General features: G+C 38.9%; 1 protein-coding gene across 1 annotated transcript in view; it reads right to left on the reverse strand.

The window, feature by feature from the left end:
• Nucleotides 1–17,524, reverse strand: part of LOC134213169 (uncharacterized) — a 319,429-nt gene that overhangs the window by 140,361 nt on the left and 161,544 nt on the right. The gene's annotated exons all lie outside the window — the stretch shown is intronic.

Genomic DNA, 17,524 nt, shown 5'->3' on the forward strand with positions numbered 1-17,524 from the left:
TTAATTTATTGGCTTTTTTCGGTGATAATTATACTACTCAAAGCGAAAGGGAGTAGATGAAAGTAATGAAGATACAGATTCGATTGACACCGCAAGCGAGCGGCAAGTGTGAAATGAATAGAAACTGAAGATTAGCAGAGGGCCATATGAGAGAACAAGCATTGTTGAAATCGTTGTTATTTTGCCTAACGTCCACCCAGGAACGGCTTGGATAGTGACGTGGTGATCACTGTACCAAGACAGGCAAAATAACAGCGATTTCAACCTGCTAAAGTGCTGTTCGGCAAGCGTAAACAGTTCTATTGATTCGTGGCATATTTTCCGAGATTCATACAAGAGCGCGCTAAATCTCTTCACGCATAACTCTCGCAAGCTCATACTTCGCCCAAATTGAATCTTATTCGAACTGTATTTCAATTTGGGCGAAGTATGAGCTTGCGAGAGTTATGCGTGAAGAGATTTAGCGCGCTCCACAGAGGGACGATTCCTTAGAAAGAGGGTCAAAAGGTCATTTTTTAAAATGATATATTCTATTTTTTTAATATTTTTCTCGCATTATACAGGTTATAAAACATTGTAAATTACTTTGGTTGAGTCAATTTGACGATATTGTGCCCATTGGGGTACCTTTGAAGTTGGCATGAAAACTGTTTTCAACACCATTGATAATATATAAATATGAGGTATGATATCTTTGCAATATTTTTCAAATTTGTCATTCAATCATTTCAAACTCAATACACCTTCAAAGTTAACATAATCAACTATCAATTGCATACATTGTATCACAAATTCATGAAATATTCACCCTTGGCCTATGGAGTTGAGTTTGGGCTTATTTCGAAATTTACTCATTTCGTGGTATTTTCATGTGGTCAGAAAACAATTTACCCATCATTACCCAGCGCTGAAAATCGCATGGCTACTGCTTTACATTATATATTTTCAAACTGAACCAAATTTAGGGCCCGCCAGGGCCCGCAGGTTTTTTCCGAGGCATTTGAAAATGACGTAAAATACATGAAAATGTATGTATATGTACTGAATGCTACAATCACAACAATCGTTATGAATGTAGTTGAAAATGATAAAATTTCATCACAGCAAGTATAATAAACCCATTTCTTCTCATTTTAAGCCATATTTGTACTTTTGACCGTCTTTTTTTCAATCCGTCCCACTGTGCGCTCTTGTATGAATCTCGGAAAATATGCCACGAATCAATAGAACTGTTTACGCTTGCCGAACAGCACTTTAGCAGGTTGAAATCGCTGTTATTTTGCCTGTCTTGGTACAGTGATCACCACGTCACTATCCAAGCCGTTCCTGGGTGGACGTTAGGCAGAATAACAGCGATTTCAACAATGCTTGTTCTCTCATATGGCCCTCTGCTAATCTTCAGTTTCTATTCATTTCACACTTGCCGCTCGCTTGCGGTGTCAATCGAATCTGTATCTTCATTACTTTCATCTACTCCCTTTCGCTTTGAGTAGTATAATTATCACCGAAAAAGCCAATAAATTAATTTCGATAAAAAAACAAATAGTTGAAATCGCAATTTTGAAAAATGTGATGGGCTCTGTGGTAGTAGCGGATTGTGTTAAAATAATAATCGGAGATACGAAATGAAAGCATGGATTATTTGAATAAGATTTGAAATTCTAAATCGAAGCAATCGGCGTTCGAATAGTAGGCGCCCATTAGCACACGAATATGAACTCGATTGACAGAACGAAACAAAGAACAAGACGATACTAATTCGAATATTGGGTAAATCTTCTGTGTATCACTAGAGCTACTCGTTCTGTCAGAGCATACTTGTGAGTACACAGCCCATGATAATTCAGATATTCGACGGATGTCCTAAGGATATTCGCTCGGCCCCGACAGGCTCCAAAAACATCGTCACTGGCACGTCAAATCATTGTCATATTCGTATACGAATTATGAATATAAAGCCAGACTAAATTATTATGCAGCGTACACACCAGTCAAGCAGTTTGACAACCATTGACTCCACCCCCAAGAAAATGTCTCGGTTGCTGCTTTGTCTGACCGTGTGTGAAGTTGTTCGAACCAGAGTCTATTATATATAGAGTTACGCAAAGAGTGAAGCCAAATCTACCTATTGAACTGTCAAACCGTCTACCTATCGAGCAAAGTAAACAAATGATTGTTGGTAAGGCGGAAGTATTGTTATCGCCTGATGATTATTATGGCGAATTAAAACTCATGAATTGAAATGTATTAGATTTGTTCTAGAAACAGCTTCAAAAAACTTCAATACACTTCCCAATAAAGTTGCAACAAGAAACTCACGTGTTTGCACTCTGTAGGTGACTTTGGTTATCGAATTAAAAAGCTTTAGAAATGATCACTCCCGTGAAGTCATTTGAAGGGTTGAACAAAAATGAAAGTTTTCAACATAATAACAAGAGCATCATTCAGAATAAGAGTAAGAAGATCCTCTTTGCGCAACTCTATATAATAGACTCTGGTTCGAACTAACGAGCCTGGATTAAAAACAAAGAGACGCAATACTCCTACCTTTAACAACCTTGTGCTCGATTGGAACAACCGATTTGACAGCAAATGCGCTGTTCCAGTTTTGACACTTCATCTCTTTGTTATGAGTGCAGCCTCTTTAGTTCGAACAACCATTAAATTTTAACAGTTAGTTGGTGGCTCGGTTGGAAAAAATCAAAGCGGTTTGATTTTGGTTTGAGCTGCTTGAGCTGTAAGGGGCGGAGTCAAAGTTCGTCAAACATGTTTGAGCGTTTGTAGTGAAGTCGCACAAACCCCCATATATTTCTTGATGGTTGATGTTCCAGTTGGCGCGTCGGTCGTTCGTGTGTGATATTGTTGGTCGAATAAATTGAGTGTTCAAGTTGCGGTTTGTAGAACATGGTCGATGCTTGACTAAACGAGGGATGGAGTCAATGTAGATTGCAAATAGGTTCAGTTAATTATAAATCTAGACTAACATTTGAAAAGGACGTGACAACCAAAGCTCAAGGAACAATAATAAATTCACCCAACAGTGATTTTGTTCCACATTTTTGTTTATTGCTGATTTATAATAGGCTACATTTCGGGACTGATTTGCGATTTGGGCGTAACTTATTTTGTAGACAAACATTGCCTTATGGATTACGGAGAATGCAATCGTTTTCATCCTAAAATAATTCCCTTATCTGGTAGAGGAAAGCTTAATCTGTCGGATCCATACCGTGGTTTCCTCATGAAATGCTTGTTTTAGCAGGAATTCGCCTTACAATGTTTGTTTACAAAATAAGTTACGCCCAAATCGCAAAGCGGTCCCGATTTAGCCCAAATGATGAGAAGTATTTAAACGAAAAAAATGTGCTTACATGAAAAGTTGTCAAAAAATGAAATAATAGAAAATAATCAAAAAGCAATAAGAAGGAACAAGAATAAATATATAAAACAGTTAGAGGAACAAATTAAATTCCTAGGTTATTTCATTCATTTCTATTCATCACTATTTTTCATATTCAACAATTTGGGTTTTTAGCCCCTTATGCATAGCAGTCTATAGGCCATATCTCCATAGTTCAAGTTATATCTGAGCCTTGGACAAATTTTCAGCAATTCACGGGCAATCGAGATCCAGGGTTCAAAAGTTGATTATTTTGAATGAAAAGCGGCACTTAATTATACCGGCCAGTGTATATTATAACTAGTAAGACGCGCATTATTATTTATTTATTCAGACTAAGGCCTGTGCGGTATATAAGAGTCTTGTCCATTCGACTCGGTCCATGGCTATACGTCGCCAACCACGCAGTCTACGGAGGGTCCGCAAGTCATCTTCCACCTGATCGATCCACCTTGCCCGCTGCGCACCTCGCCTTCTTGTGCCCGTCGGATCGTTGTCGAGAACCATTTTCACCGGGTTACTGTCCGACATTCTGGCGATGTGCCCAGCCCACCGCAGTCGTCCGAACGATGGATGGTTCTCCCAACAATAGCTGATGCAACTCGTGGTTGATTCGCCTCCTCCACGTACCGTCCGCCATCTGCACCCCACCATAGATGGAACGCAGCACTTTCCTTTCGAAAACTCCAAGTGCGCGTTGAACGCGTATTAAGTGCTACAGTAATTACCACTTCTTAAAGAAACAGGTGTATCGGTCTTTGCAAGTGCCAACAAAGTAACTGTATCAACGGATGCACTTCTTGTGGACTTTGCTTTTTGAAATCCAACACCAGTTGGAAGCTCAATGTAGCCCGATCCCAATAGTTCTCCAAGAAATCTACCTCTTAGAAATCCATTGCCAATACCACTTTGACAACAAGCATTCAATCCGATCATCCTACATACATTGCGTACTCGGAAAAGCATCCCTTGTTTCAGTATCTGGCGTTCGAAGGAATGATTAACGAAGGGAAATTGTCCTACATAAACGAGTGTTCTGGAATTGCTTGAAATTCAACCACTTTGACTGTAATTGCGAATCAAAATGCCACTGTCACGAGCAGCATCATTCTTTGCCGCACTAAACATCCAGCCAAACCAAAACCACGTCTTATCCGTCAGCGCAAGGCGGTTCGAAAAAATTCCAACGGTTATCTAGTTTATCAGTACAAGTCAGCGCTTCAACATATCGAAGTGCTCCTTGCACTGTGTCTCTCTCAACGGCTGCACTGTTGATAAAGGATCGATTCGGGAAGCACCAAGTCGCTCGAGCATGCACTGATCGACTCTGAGTTGTAGTCAAATTTCATGTCCTGGAATTCCAAACCAAATGTGGACAAGACAATCCTCGTGAAGGTTGATCTTGCAGAACCTGCTTGCAACGTTTCGGACTTCATCGACCCGGTCCTAGACATCGAGCTAGGTTTCAATACCCGAGGAGCGAAAGAGTATTCCTCGGCCGTATTGTCGTAGACGGACTTATCACTATCTGAGTAACTCTGGCTGAGACCGGGCCACTGTTTGCACGAGGTTCTTAAAAATGCCTAAATTTATATTCTTTCGGAAGCTTTCGGCGAGTACATTAAGGATCCGAGTTGAATTCTTCAGGAAAATGGATCCCTCGTTAGTTATATACGAAATCACTTTCATGGACTCCTCGATTCATCCATTAGGAAACTCGGAAGATTTTTGTTCAGACAAATGGCATTTTAAGTGATTTTTATTGATGTCACATGCTTTTTTAGTAAAATTATTGTAAGTTATCAAAATATTAATTATTATCCAACATTTTTATTTCCCGAGCCTCATTTTAGAGATGCTTAGTCTATGCATAAAATTCATCAAATAAATTCACTGTTTTAAACTTAATTTCTTAACATGTCCGTTTTACCCACACACTATGTCCATTCCACCCGCATACTGTTATAACGAGATTTTTTCATCCTGATTTTCATTGTTAAAAAAGTCACAAAATTCGATGGTTTTCCATTAAATTGACTTCAAGCCATCGTAGTGCTTCTATTGAATTGACAAAAATCAAGGGGTCCATGAAAGTGATGTCATGTATAACTAACGAGGGGTCCATCTTTCTGAAGAATTTAACTCGGATCCTCAATGTACTCACCGAAATCTTTCGAAAGAACATAAATTTAGTTTTGTTTAAGAACCTCGCGCAGAATGCGAGAATTACTCATCTCTGAGATGGATATGTCCTGGCTACGTCCTTGCTAATGGTGAGGAATGGAAAGGATGGTAGGTTGGACACCAACTTAAAAAAGATGCTCGAGCTCGTTTCATCCCAATTACACAAAAGCTATAGATCCCATCCAAACCGCGATTGATCAAACATTCCTGCGATGCACCACCTTTTCTGACAGCATCTAAACTGAACTGTGTCAAAAATTCGTGCGTTAGGCCCCGTTCCCAATGAAGCTGAAGGCATTTGACAGTGACCATTCTATCAACAGATCATCAAATTAAAAATTCCCATACATCGACATTTGTGGCTTGAGATAGATCAAGTTGGCGTTATACAAATCGATAGCCAAATTAGACATACAGAAGCCCCCAACATAATAAATCACCTCATAGTCATCAGTATGCAGCATCGGTTTTGGCTGAGCACTACCATCGAACTCTTCTCTGGTGTCGCATTATGAGTATAATGGGTACTCGGTGGTGGAGTTCTGCTTCAACAAGTTTATCATGAATGTGTTGCTTTTGTCAAAAACAGCCTACTATGAAAGTACTACTAAGCTCCTGTGTGACTCCATCACGGCTACTCTCAATTTTTGAAGTGGATTATTGTGGCCCTGTGTATCTGAGCTCCCTGAGTAACCGGAAAGCAAGTCCCTTAAAAACATATATGACAAAGTGACGTATCTAGAAAATTGGTGAGGGGGGGCTGGTGTTTCTCGATTGCTTTCAATAAAGCAATTTTGATGTTTCGTCCTGATACTGCTTATCGGTGCCATTCAACTTGGATTAACATTTATTAACATTTATAACATTTATGCCCGAATTCGCTTCCCGCGTGTCTTCAATACAATCATCCAGAATCTTTGTTTGCTTCGCTTTTTTTCAAGAACGTAAAATAATGAGGGCAATAGAACGTGTTACGCTCTAATTGATATAGTGCAAGATTATGGCTGTTTAAAAAATGAGAAATAAATAATTTCATATGTTCTTCTTCTATCTTGAAGAATAGATGTTTTTTTTTTCTAATACATCTTGAATTATTTTGATTTTAAGAACGGCTACGCAGTCTTGAAGATTAAAACAAGATGTGTATTTATCCGACGTTTCGAAACGGGGATGGTGTCTACATCAAGGGGAAAATACTGTGTTTGTTCCTTTTCTATTGTTAAGTCTAACGTTAACTATTTGGTGTGGGTTTTTCTGGTACATGACTTCGAGAACACACAATTTCAAAAACATTTTGCGTTGGTCCTAAGGAAGTGCACCGAATGAACACAATGACGTTTGAGCGGTGCGTTGTTCACTAAAAATGTATCCTTTTTCATACATCTAGTTCATTCAAAATGAATTTCGGCACCGCTCTAACGTCAAATAATGAGCTTATGCATTGTCCCATTGACCTGTGTAGGATTTCATCAAATTCACTCACCTAATGGATTTTGACACTTGAGCACTCGAACAAAAGTTCATTTTGCGTTCATTTACGACCGTCATAATTTCTTAGAGGAGTTCATTTTGCGTTGATCTATGGCACAAACCCATGGCCAAAATGCTTACTGTCAAGCAGAGCATAAAATATGTACTTCCATGAAGCACATTTGCTCCTAGTTTTGACAATCGTGGTTTGATTATTCATTACATTTACATAGAATGACTAAATCAGTTTACTTCTTCATAGATTCATTCAATTGATTACAACTGAATATGGTAACAGTAGAAGCATAAGTAGCATAAGAACGCTAGTGGCACTGTAGTCAATTAAATTATTTTGCCAAATTATGCTTCAACAAGCTTAAATTGGCCATAATTCATGCGTCATGTTGTAGTGCATGTTTGGTTTCATCACCAACATCGGTTTGACACTCCTCGCGTAACATATGATTACGGCTTATAAACCAAAACCATGATTTTTGATTTTCTAGCATAAACGATTGCTTTGTGAATGATTCTTCATGCTAGGTAAAACTTCGTTTTCGATATCTCTTAAAAAATACATTTATTACTATTTTGAGTAAACGTCTCATGAACCATCTACTACTATGGGTATTTAAGTCTTTTGTTTGGTGTCGTTAACTATACCATGCGAAGTGTAACTTTGGTTTTTAAGCCGCTGCACAGTGGGCGCAGCAAGCCAAAAACGTGCGTTTTTTTTATTTGCGTTCAAACGGTTGATTTTACATAGGTGGTGTCTTCGGAAGAAAATTTTACCAAAAATATGCTATTTTTTGGAAGATTAGGGTGACCTAAAAATACGCCTGTTAGGGTGATCCAAAATTTTGTTTTGTCATTTTCGTTCAACAAATTTGAGCCGCTACAAAAGTGATAGAGCCTGAAAATACAAACAACTTCGTAGAATATACCAACTCTCTGTCTTTTAACGGCTGCGAGTTATGATCAAATTTCAAAAAATCGTATCTAAAACCAGTTTTTTTCAAGAATTTTTTTTCTTGTTGTTTTCCGACATGGACATGTTCTACAAAGTGAACAAGTATATCAAATCACACGGTTTCCTAAAAAATGTGGATATTTCGGAGGTATATTAGAGAAGTTATTCGACTTTTTCATATTATATAATACAATTTTACTATGTCCATATCTTTAATTGAGGCAAATAGTGGCAGATCAAACACCAACCATATGAAAGTATAGACATCCAACTACCAAATGCACTCTATTTTATTAGGAGGAATTCGGTGGAAATATTGATTTGACAAGCATTAAGGTGACTCAAATTAGTATAAAAATCCTTTTTTTTCAATATATTAATGGAACACCCTACCGTTTAATCATTTTAAATATTTCGCTCGATGCTCTGTACATATTTGGATCGAAATTGGTAAACGTTTTGACAGGACAAAATTCTTCTTTTCGGAGGTGAGCCAGCCAAGGGCTGAAAGCATCCTTGATAAAGATACAAAAAAAATCTTTTTTTTAATGTGGTGGGAAATATATCTAACAATTTTTCTTACATTTTCTCATGAATGAGTTTAACATTGTTCTTATACATGCTTTAGGCATTTCTTTTGCTTTCATGTACCTTTTTCGTACATAAGAGTTACAGTCGAGTACATCGAAGAAATACAAAATGACTCGTATGTTGGGAAAAAAGGTCCGCTAGATTATAATACTAGAATGTAAGATTAAAACTATGAATTTATAATGTAAATGAATAATAAATAAATTATGTTACAGCTTTGAAGCTGATCGAAATGGAATCTGCTCTCAAAAAGTATTTAAACGTGACTCTTCCCAACAATAGTGTTTTAGCATGTTTATATAAGCTTGAGTCATTTTTATGTAAATCAAACCAATAGCTCCTCCAAGTTGCTTCTATTATAACAGAATGCATTTGGCTCATCAATCCGCTTGATTTTATTTTTCTCAAAGTCCTGATGCTTTGCTCACATTTCCATCTATATTGTAATCGTTTGAACGATATTAAGCTCATTGCGGTGATGAATGAGAAAATGCATGACAAACAGTTCAGATACACATATTTCCCCACTCATTTTTTCCAAAAACTTTCTAATAATTTTTGTGAACACAAAACGTTTCACAATTCGGGTGCAAATATGTACATAGCATCAGTGTTTCTAGCGAAATAAAAGAATAGGGTGGCCCATGAATATATTTAAAAAATGATTTTTATACTAATTTGAGTCACCTTATTGTTCGTCAAATCAATATTTCCTCCGAATTCCTCCTAATAAAACAGACTGCATTTGGTAGTTAGATGGCTATACTTTCATATGGTTGGTGTTTGATCTGCCACAATTTGCCTCAATTAAAGATATGGACATAGCAAAATTGCATTATATAATATGAAAAAGTCGTGTAACTTCTCCAATATACCTCCGAAATATCCACATTTTTTAGGAAAACGTGTGTTTTGATGTACTTGTTCACTTTGTAGAACATGTCCATGTCGGAGAACAACAAGAAAAAAAGTTTTCTTGAAAAAAACTGGTTTTAGGTACGATTTTTTGAAATTTCATCATAACTCGCTTACGTTAAAAGATAGAGAGTTGGTATATTCTACGAAGTTGTTTGTATTTTCAAGCTCTATCACTTTTGTAGCGGCTCATTTTTTTTTAACGAAAATGAAAAAAAAAAAGGTTTTGGATCACCCTAACAGGCGAATTTTTAGGTCACCCTAATCTTCCAATTATTATTTTTTGGTAAAATTTTCTTCCGAAGACACCACCTATGTCAAATCAACCGTTTGAACGCAAATAAAAAAACGCACGTTTTTGGCTTGCTGCGCCCACTGTGCGCTCACTTTATACAGTTTATTTAGAAAATCTAGCTTCAAGTTATTTTAAAATGTATATTCTTACTAGGTTTTCAATATACAGCATAGCAGAACTGCTCTGGCTAACATACCGTATGCGTGATAATGTTTGCATCATCGCAGAAATAAGGTTCCAATTTGACCTGTGACCACGTGACCACGTAAGCTGTAGCTCATATAAAAGTGTGTGTGTATAAAAGAAAACGATTTACTTTATTTAACAGTTACACCATGACAAAGTGGCAGCGCATTCATGATATGTGTCACGCGCAAATATCGCAAAAAGACATTTCGATCGCCGTTGGAGTGTCCCGGTGATCCGGGAAAAGACCTTTAGACCGAGAAAAAAAGGGCAACTGTCCGCGAAGGTGTCCACAGGTCGTCCGAGGTCAGCTCGGGCCCCGAGGGTTATTGCAGCAATCAAAAGTAAGATTCGGGCGAATTCAATAAGGAAAACGGTAAAGGAACACGGAATCAGTGACATTACGGTACGAAAGATCGTAAAAGAAGATTGCGGGGCGAAGTCAAAGGCACGAAAAAAACTTACATGATTGCCAACTGTATCCAGGAGACGAGTTCAGCGATATCAGAAAATTTTGAAGTTCCTCAAGCGAAAAATCCGATAATCCTGTTCACTGATGAGAACATGTTTACCGTCGATCTTGATCATATTCTATAACCGATCGCTATATTAGTTCTCTCCCAGTAAAATACGAAGCAGACGAGTATGAAAATATGTATCTGACAAAGCATCCTGGATTGGTGCACAGATAGAAAAATCCACAGAAATTTACGCTAAAAATCATGCACATAAATGGAACGTCATTATTAGCGTACATCCACACGAGATCAGTATTGCATACAAGTTGCAAGCAATCTCGTTAGGAAGTGGACCATTTCAGCGTAAAATAGTGTAAATTTCCGCATGTCAAGTGTTACGCGCTGTTTATTTTTCATTATTTTTTTCTGTGTGGCGCATTTCTTGTTTCAGTCGAAATTTTGTAGAATACGAATGGTTTTTCAATAAATCTAAACTTCCTATTATAATATAATCATTTACGTATAGAATTGACATATTTTTGGCAATGATATGAGTTTCTACTTCAATCAAATATTTTTTTGTTAAATATCTTGGCTGTGCATATGCACAGCATATGTTTCGAAATGGACAAATTGATATGAAATTTGCGAAAAAGAATCCACGTGTCTTGGAGGGACTCGAACCCTCAACCTCCTACTCTCTAGATAGGCGTGATAACCCCTACACAACAAGACCACTTAAAGGTCACGTTTGCGGAAAAGCCATCAGAATCCGAGTACCAACCTCCACCGCGGTTAGCTCTCTTTTTTGCAAATTGAATATCTTTCGGATGCTTGATTTGTCCAATCTCCACATGCGCTTTACTATAGTATATCCACAGCCAAGCGAGTGCACATTGTTTATTAAACGAGAGGATCGCACTCCATGCCCCCAGTAACTGTCTGGGCGGGACGGTATAGAATGCGAATTCAATCGCACTCTGCTGTGCCAAAGGCTTGCTTGGCTAAAGCATTTGATGAGTTTGATTGCCTTTAACGTAAGCGGTCGCGTGTACTCAGACGACTAATGACGGTGAAAGACCGACACTTGATTACAATTAATTGCATATTATTCGGCAACTCGGCCGTACGAAAACCATTTTTTGTTAAATATCTTGGCTGTGCATATGCACAGCATATGTTTCGAAATGGACAAATTGATATGAAATTTGCGAAAAAGAATCCACGTGTCTTGGAGGGACTCGAACCCTCAACCTCCTACTCTCTAGATAGGCGTGATAACCCCTACACAACAAGACCACTTAAAGGTCACGTTTGCGGAAAAGCCATCAGAATCCGAGTACCAACCTCCACCGCGGTTAGCTCTCTTTTTTGCAAATTGAATATCTTTCGGATGCTTGATTTGTCCAATCTCCACATGCGCTTTACTATTGTATATCCACAGCCAAGCGAGTGCACATTGTTTATTAAACGAGAGGATCGCACTCCATGCCCCCCAGTAACTGTCTGGGCGGGACGGTAGGTATAGAATGCGAATTCAATCGCACTCTGCTGTGCCAAAGGCTTGCTTGGCTAAAGCATTTGATGAGTTTGATTGCCTTTAACGTAAGCGGTCGCGTGTACTCAGACGACTAATGACGGTGAAAGACCGACACTTGATTACAATTAATTGCATATTATTCGGCAACTCGGTACTCGGATTCTGATGGCTTTTCCGCAAACGTGACCTTTAAGTGGTCTTGTTGTGTAGGGGTTATCACGCCTATCTAGAGAGTAGGAGGTTGAGGGTTCGAGTCCCTCCAAGACACGTGGATTCTTTTTCGCAAATTTCATATCAATTTGTCCATTTCGAAACATATGCTGTGCATATGCACAGCCAAGATATTTAACAAAAAATGGTTTTCGTACGGCCGAGTTGCCGAATAATATGCAATTAATTGTAATCAAGTGTCGGTCTTTCACCGTCATTAGTCGTCTGAGTACACGCGACCGCTTACGTTAAAGGCAATCAAACTCATCAAATGCTTTAGCCAAGCAAGCCTTTGGCACAGCAGAGTGCGATTGAATTCGCATTCTATACCGTCCCGCCCAGACAGTTACTGGGGGCATGGAGTGCGATCCTCTCGTTTAATAAACAATGTGCACTCGCTTGGCTGTGGATATACAATAGTAAAGCACATGTGGAGATTGGACAAATTAAGCATCCGAAAGATATTCAATTTGCAAAAAAGAGAGCTAACCGCGGTGGAGGTTGGTACTCGGATTCTGATGGCTTTTCCGCAAACGTGACCTTTAAGTGGTCTTGTTGTGTAGGGGTTATCACGCCTATCTAGAGAGTAGGAGGTTGAGGGTTCGAGTCCCTCCAAGACACGTGGATTCTTTTTCGCAAATTTCATATCAATTTGTCCATTTCGAAACATATGCTGTGCATATGCACAGCCAAGATATTTAACAAAAAAATGGTTTTCGTACGGCCGAGTTGCCGAATAATATGCAATTAATTTCAATCAAATAATTAAATTAGTCATACAAAAGTTGAACCTCCTTTTTCTCGGTTCATCATTGTTGGCTTTTCGGCCTTGATCATATGGTGCTCGAGACTTGTAGTACCGGTACTTTGGCTGCCAGGTCAAAGTAACCTATATGTTAGTCACGCAAACAGTAACGACGTCTCAGGCTGGTCTCAGGTAACGAGATTAGCAATCTTATACTTTTGAATCAACTATGGTAACTGCGCGCGAAAAAAAAACATAATTAGCCTTGATTATACTGACATTTGGCGCTAAAAATAACCCTTAATTGAAAGTCGGGATTAGACTATGCGTGTATTTATTTAAATCATCAAACATGTGTTTAATTCAACGATTATTTAATAATTTGTGATATTCAAATAAATACTCACTGACTCATATTCATTCCGAAATTTGACGGTGCAGAGCTGAATATGAACATGCTTAGAAGTGAAGTGACAAAGAAGGCCGATGGGCTTCATAAAAAATAATCGAATATTTAAAACTCTGACAGTGTCCAGTAAATGAATAGGATCACGGCGTAAAGAAATAGAGCAGGCTTTTAATCAAGAGTGACATAGGTATCCATCTTTCCGCAAGCGGTAATGGCCGCCGGTTTACCTAGGGATAAGTCTCTGATTTGACGTTTGTGGAGGTCAACTGCACCTACCGTTCCGAGCATTTTGATTCAAAGTTTTGATTTCAGCATTTTGAGGTAAATAAGAAGGCGCTAATCCACTTCATCAGCATCTTCTTAATATGATAAGATGAATCTTGTTAACTTAGTTACACGTGGTCACACTTTAAATAATATGTGATTAGAATTTCAGTAACTCGCGTGATGACATTTATCAAATGCAATGTATTACACCAACTCTGTCGAGAAAAAGCTTACAATTACGCACTGCTTCGTCGCAACATGCTTCCCTATAGTGTTAATCCGTTCGGCCCTTACGCTATTTCCCATGACCAACGGATAAATTGTTGAAGTCCGAGGCGCCCTCGAGGAAGCCACCAGCGTGAATGCTCGTAGCCGACATTTCACCTTATGACATTCCACGTGATTGCGCCCATGCTCAGACTGAAAGGGATGCCAACGACGGAGACGATAATTGACGACGGTGAGAAATGGAACAGATTACAAGGAAAAAAATAACATTCAGTCCAAGTGCCGTCCTTCGCCACACGTGCAGCAGCGTGATACCTAACCTACCGCGGTGGTGCAGCCTGGAAATAGCTCTCTTATTGTGTAGCCCGTCTTTTATCGTCGAGTATACTGGATAGTGCCGTCACTGATCCATCAACCTGTAAATAACGAAAAACGACCAGCAACGAGCAGTTGCGGTAAACGATGCTCTGTGTCACTTCTATGTCTGCTCGAGAGCAGTCAGTGTCACATTCCACATTAGGTGTGTAACCAATTCCAATCCAAAGAGCTGAGGAAGGCGACAAAATAGAAGATAAGAAAGCGTTCGTCGCCAAGATAAACATAAGTGGGATCCACGCTAGCATATTAGCTAAGGATGCTTTAGTTGCTCTAGTAATTTGCCAGATCTTGTTATGGACGACCTAAGGGACATTTTTTTGCATCCTGAGCGACCGTCATGAATGTATTGTTTTTGGCTACCGGCAGGGGATCCGACAGCGAAAATTTATTGCCGTTTCGAACAAAGAAATTGTAGAGGCTGTGCGGATGACTCTTTGTTGTACATAGTTCTGACGATGCAAGGCCAAAGATAGACAAGGATAAATGACGCAATTGGCCTAAGGACATAAGCGTTAAGTGGCGCCAAAACATAAGAGATCTCGATATTTGGTAAGGGATAATAAAAGAAACCAAACTTTTTGTGACAACATATTAATATATCTATCAGGGTGGCTCAAATTAGTATGGAAAAAAGTTCTTTCAATTTTTCTGATGGGCCGCCCTCTTATTCGGATCTATTTGATGTCTTGATGCTCTGGACAAAATTTCAGCCAAATCGGTTAACGTTTAGGCGGTGCTAAACTCGTTAGAAGTTTATATGCAAAAATGTATGCAGAAATATCCAACAGTGATTTGTTGTTAGACGACACAATTTACGATGAAGAACTATGATACTCATTCAGGTCTTGAAGAATTTAATACAGAATGTTTTGCTGAAAACCGCGAGAAGATAAAAAACATTATTCGCCCGATCAGGAATGCATATCAACATTATAACAAGGAAAGTTATTTATTTCAGAAGAATATTGTAACAAAATTTGTTATAAATTTGGCTGATTAGTTGTTAAAATAACAAAAATTATAAATTACAAAAATTATTGATCATTGTTTATTATCCTAAAGATAAATCGTCTGGCTCAAACCTTTGTAAGGGGTATGTGGCGGGACCATCATCATCATCATCATATAATAAACACTTCTCTAGCCCTAACATAATTATAACAGAGGCTGATACAATTATATCAACATTATAACAAATGTTGATATAATTATTCGATACAAAAATCTACAACAAAGGTAATTGCCTACATGATGGATATAAATCCGGTACGCTATTGGTTCAAGTTTTACTGAAGGTGGTTACCTCCGATTTTTTCTCAGAACGGGCTTCGTCCCATATATCCCTTGTTTTTCTATTTGCTGTTAAGGTAGTGATAGGTAAAAATTATTTATTTCAAAATTAGGCTGCCTACTTCTAAGGTTCACAGACCGAGCAAGAAATTATAGTTAACCGAAAAATTGCCATTGTTTGCAGCTTTCAAATTAAATTATCGAATCAAGCAAACGATACAGTTCGGCTAAAACTTTAAATGAGATGAAACAGTAGCATTTTCCTGTCCAACAAAAAACTGCATTTCAACGACAACAAACACTAATGAATTTGCTACAGAACTCTATTTTTCTGCCAGTCAACGCTAACCCATCGCTGGTTGGAAACCAAGTTTCAGCACTAATTTCCGCTTTCTTTGCAGCAAAACTCATTAAGCTTTCTCGTACGATCAAATTCCACCGATAATTGGTTTCTTTGGCGTGTTTCAACTATTTCTCATCTTTTAAATTCCCAGCCAGAATCTCCTCCCACCGCGCGCTGCACAAGGCCAGATCATGATTAGCTACGCCCCCGCCTAACCCATCTTCATCACAGTCAGTGGGTCCTCCGCCAGAATTTGCACCAGTAAGCCGGCGGACCGCGGTGGTGTGGAAATTAAATTAATTGTACATCGCAAGGAGGAGGGCGATTCCACCTCTAAACCCGAGCTTCTCCCGTTGTGCACAGAAGCAACACCACCAAATCGAATCACACGAAGCTGCCCACTTTTAGCAAATCATTATCAGTTTCACATCGTCAACGTTCTTTTCCTCACCTAACATCTTTAGTGGGCGAAATCATCATCGCCGCACACCTCCGGAACCAGAACCGGTGGCAATTGGACGGTGGTAAATGGCGAGTGGTCCGGATGCGATGAGGAAACTTGTTGACATCATTTCGTTTGGCACCTTTCGCTTTGATTGTGCTTTTTTGGTGGTGATATTTCTGCGCTGTCCGTTATGGGAAAAGCGTAGACAGTAAATAGAAACTTTTATATTTTTTTGTAACAACCTTAAGGAGGACTTTATAATTGGGAAAAAAGAAATTTGTTAACAAATCACGAGAATTTTTTAGCTAGATGATACTGCTTTGTGACTTATCCTGGCATTACGGAGCCTACCAGTACACGAACATCGGTCTCGGCTCGGCTAAACCGGGATGTGCCCTTGACCACAACGCAACTTGTATGTGTAGAGAGATGAGAGTCAGCGATTCTGCTATTCATCTTTGTTTCTTTTCCAAACTTGTCCTCAAGGCCAAAGGCTTGCTCGCTGGCAAACGGCAGGCCACTGTGAGGGTTACATGCCAGCGTTTATGTCCTATCCTTCATGTAGTGGGATAAAAATAACGCCGCGTCGGATTCTATCTGCAACTTGTTCAATATTATAGGAGTAAGAAATTGTTTTTCCATTGAGAAATAATGATTCAACGGAATGGGATTGTTGATTCCAAAGTTTCGACTTTTCGATTCGATGAGACTAAGGTAAGTGTTTTTCGGGCCCAGGGAGACTCTAAAAGAGAGAATCAAAGAGAACAATTATAAAAACTGTAAGCTCCAGCGAGACTTGAACCTAGAATATAGCAATAGTAGCCATAGGGATGCGCTCACACCACCACGATATCTGCATGTAGTTACCAGGTTATTTGTTCCATAAAGGCTATTTACTACCGTTTGCATTTTTTGCTGATTTCACCGAAAACACTCGAATATGATAGAGAACGAGCAAACTAACTTTCCGTAGCAATGCAAGTGAGCGAAAAATGGTTATCACCAGAGTTTAAAATAATCGAAAATGTTTGGTAAAGTCCATCTTTCTTCACTTATCAGCTCACTTTTATTTAGATACATTCATAGTTGGCTCGGTTGAATATTGGCCATTGAATAGGGTTTCTTACCCCATTTCCGGCCTAACATGCGTACTAGACTGGCCCAGGAAACAAAAAGTTGTCTAATTACACGGGGCACCCC

This window comes from Armigeres subalbatus, chromosome 2, assembly GCF_024139115.2.
Source record: "Armigeres subalbatus isolate Guangzhou_Male chromosome 2, GZ_Asu_2, whole genome shotgun sequence".
Lineage (NCBI taxonomy): Eukaryota > Metazoa > Arthropoda > Insecta > Diptera > Culicidae > Armigeres > Armigeres subalbatus.